The sequence below is a fragment of the Harmonia axyridis genome, chromosome X (assembly GCF_914767665.1).
Source record: "Harmonia axyridis chromosome X, icHarAxyr1.1, whole genome shotgun sequence".
In the NCBI taxonomy this organism is placed as follows: domain Eukaryota; kingdom Metazoa; phylum Arthropoda; class Insecta; order Coleoptera; family Coccinellidae; genus Harmonia; species Harmonia axyridis.
The window spans coordinates 33,438,510-33,442,211 of NC_059508.1; the positions used below are offsets into that span (position 1 = coordinate 33,438,510).

At 49.5% G+C, this 3,702-nt stretch overlaps 1 non-coding gene across 1 annotated transcript in view; it reads right to left on the bottom strand.

The window, feature by feature from the left end:
* The window catches only part of LOC123687803, a 1,901-nt gene extending 43 nt beyond the window's left edge, over nt 1-1,858 (bottom strand). The window contains exon 1 of the ribosomal RNA XR_006749511.1: nt 1-1,858. This exon is cut by the window's left edge and continues 43 nt beyond it. This is a non-coding gene — a ribosomal RNA (small subunit ribosomal RNA).
* Nucleotides 1,859-3,702: the final 1,844 nt, after the last annotated feature.

Here is a 3,702-nt window from a genome sequence, read left to right on the forward strand (position 1 = left end):
CTTTTACTTCCTCTAAATGATCAAGTTTGGTCATCTTCCCAGCAACAGCGGTGACGCCGAAACGCCACCGCGTACCGGTCCGAAGACCTCACTAAATCATTCAATCGGTAGTAGCGACGGGCGGTGTGTACAAAGGGCAGGGACGTAATCAACGCGAGCTTATGACTCGCGCTTACTGGGAATTCCTCGTTCATGGGGAACAATTGCAAGCCCCAATCCCTAGCACGAAGGAGGTTCAACGGGTTACCCGGTCCTCTCGGACAGGGAAGACACGCTGATTCCTTCAGTGTAGCGCGCGTGCGGCCCAGAACATCTAAGGGCATCACAGACCTGTTATTGCTCAATCTCGTGCGGCTAGAAGCCGCCTGTCCCTCTAAGAAGAATATAATGTACGCAGACAGTAAAAACCCACCGACCGAAGCCGGGGGCCTTTGAGGATGTCTAATACGCCTAGTTAGCAGGCTAGAGTCTCGTTCGTTATCGAATTAACCAGACAAATCGCTCCACCAACTAAGAACGGCCATGCACCACCACCCACCGAATCAAGAAAGAGCTCTCAATCTGTCAATCCTTCCGGTGTCCGGGCCTGGTGAGGTTTCCCGTGTTGAGTCAAATTAAGCCGCAGCTCCACTCCTGGTGGTGCCCTTCCGTCAATTCCTTTAAGTTTCAGCTTGCAACCATACTTCCCCCGGAACCCAAAAGCTTTGGTTTCCCGGAAGCTGCCCGCCGAGTCATCGGAGGAACGTCGGCGGATCGCTAGCTGGCATAGTTTATGGTTAGAACTAGGGCGGTATCTGATCGCCTTCGAACCTCTAACTTTCGTTCTTGATCAATGAAAACGTTTTTGGCAAATGCTTTCGCTTCTGTCCGTCTTGCGACGATCCAAGAATTTCACCTCTAACGTCGCAATACGAATGCCCCCATCCGTTCCTGTTAATCATTACCTCGAGGTTCCGAAAACCAACAAAATAGAATCGAGGTCCTGTTTCATTATTCCATGCATAAAATATTCTGGCAAAATTTCAGCCTGCTTTAAGCACCTTAGTTTGTTCAAAGTAAAAGTGCCGGCCCACCTCGACACTCAGTGAAGAGCACCGCGGCGGGGCAATTTGGGCCGCCCTTGCGAACGACCCGCCGGCAGGACGTCTCGCGACACGCCAGTTGACACCGCGAACGATGAACCGGACGGCGCGAGACACAAATTCGACTACGAGCTTTTTAACCGCAACAACTTTAATATACGCTATTGGAGCTGGAATTACCGCGGCTGCTGGCACCAGACTTGCCCTCCATGGATCCTCGTTAAAGGGTTTAGAGTGTACTCATTCCGATTACGGGGCCTCGGATGAGTCCCGTATCGTTATTTTTCGTCACTACCTCCCCGATCTGGGAGTGGGTAATTTGCGCGCCTGCTGCCTTCCTTGGATGTGGTAGCCATTTCTCAGGCTCCCTCTCCGGAATCGAACCCTGATTCCCCGTTACCCGTAACAACCATGGTAGGCGCAGAACCTACCATCGACAGTTGATAAGGCAGACATTTGAAAGATGCGTCGCCGGTACGAGACCATGCGATCAGCTTAAAGTTATTCAGAGTCACCAATTGTACGATGACGAGCGAACCCGCCACCTATTGGTTTTGATCTAATAAAAGCGCTCCTTCCGTTCCCGGTCGGAGCTCTATTTGCATGTATTAGCTCTAGAATTACCACAGTTATCCAAGTAAATGTGGGTACGATCTAAGGAACCATAACTGATTTAATGAGCCTTTCGCGGTTTCACCTTAATTTGGCTTGTACTGAGACATGCATGGCTTAATCTTTGAGACAAGCATATGACTACTGGCAGGATCAACCAGGGAACTGCGTGCTTATACGATCGGTCCACGAGATTGCCGGTATGGCCAAACCCGTTCGCCTCTCGTCATGTGGCACTAGCCATGTCGATTGACTTCGACTAGCGCCGCACATCAGTAAGTGCAAGTCCTCGACGAAACGACGTAACAGCCCCCAGTCAGCATGAGACTCAAGCTATATATACATCATCATCATCTCGGACAAAACACCGATCAAAAATGAGAAAGTTTCTAGAAACAATCCCTCGCCAAGGCGTCCATATATAATACGAACCCCCGGCTATCAACTAATTTCTTATACACATTCCATCTCGACCCTTCGCTATACATGTGAATATAACGACACGGTGATTCGAGATTCAACAATATTTGTCGCTCGGAACGAATTGAGTGGTTGCAAATTTTTTGTGAACATAACCCGCAACGGGCAGAGGATCACGATTTTAAGGTTGGTCGCTTAAAGGCCATTCGACTACAAAGAGACGAAGCGGACCGCGACCTCGCTGCATGAGGTTGACGAAAGCGACCCAAGATGCGAAAGCCGAAACCAACACACCTTGCCAGTACCCAAACGCCGAGGTCGGATTCGGGTCTACCACTTACCAACTGAATATCATCCTAAAAAGAACTCCAAACAGTCTAGGACAGGACCCATTCTCCACCCCTTCTATATATGTCAGGAGAACCCGGATTCCCCTCCAGACACGATTTAGCAAACTTTTCCCGATCGATCCGACCCACCGAGGCCGTTTCGACCGTTCGCCGCGCCTACTAGAGCTGATTTCTTCGGACTCCGATCAGAAAATCCGCCGATGCATGTCGTTAACACCTAGTCCGCCTCGTCCGATCGATCGAGGCCGTTTCGACCGTCCCCCGCGCCTACTAGAGCTGATTTCTTCGGACTCCGATCAGAAAATCCGCCGATGCATGTCGTTAACACCTAGTCCGCCTCGTCCGATCGATCTAGGCCGTCTCGATCCACCCATCGCGCATCGAAAGTCGCATCTCTCGAACTCCGATCCGGAAATCGGCCGATGCATCACGTTAACTATTTCTTATATATCTAATATAATATACATCGAGACGGTAAGAATTCTTTTAATCGAAGATATACATATACTTCTCATCAATATCCAAAAGCTTATCGAAAAATAAATTACTCAACTTTTACGTGAAGAATCGTTCACCCAAACCTTATCCCCTATATATGTCAGGAGAACCCAAGGTTCCCCTCCAGACACGATTTAGCAAACTTTTCCCGATCGATCCGACCCACCGAGGCCGTCTCGACCGTCCGCTGCGCCTACTAGGGCCGATTTCTTCGGACTCCGATCAGAAAATATACCGATGCATGTCGTTAACACCTAGTCCGCCTCGTCCGATCTATCTAAACAGTCTCGACGCACCCAACACTCTTTCAAAGTCGGATTACTCGGACTCAATCTGAAAATGGACCGATGCATGACGTCAACACTTAGCCCGCCTCGTCTGATCGATCTAAGCCATCTCGACCCACCCAACACGCCTTCCAAGTCGGATCACTCGGACTTCGATCTGAAAATCTCCGGACTCATTTTTATGAATATCCCCAGTCAGTAAGAACGTTATTTCGCCAATATATACCAACAATAAACCATATTCCAATAGCTGAACCAAAAATATAATTCCCGATCCAAACGTTCTGCATCGCCCAACGCGACCACCTTCCCTATATATGTCAGGAGAGCACAGGGTTCCCCTCCAGACAACACTTACGCTCTATCCCCGACTCTCGGTCGATCGATAGGCCAGGTCAGCGGTGTCTGTTTCGGCCGAAGCTCGGACTTTGGTCAAAATGTTCCGATACAAAA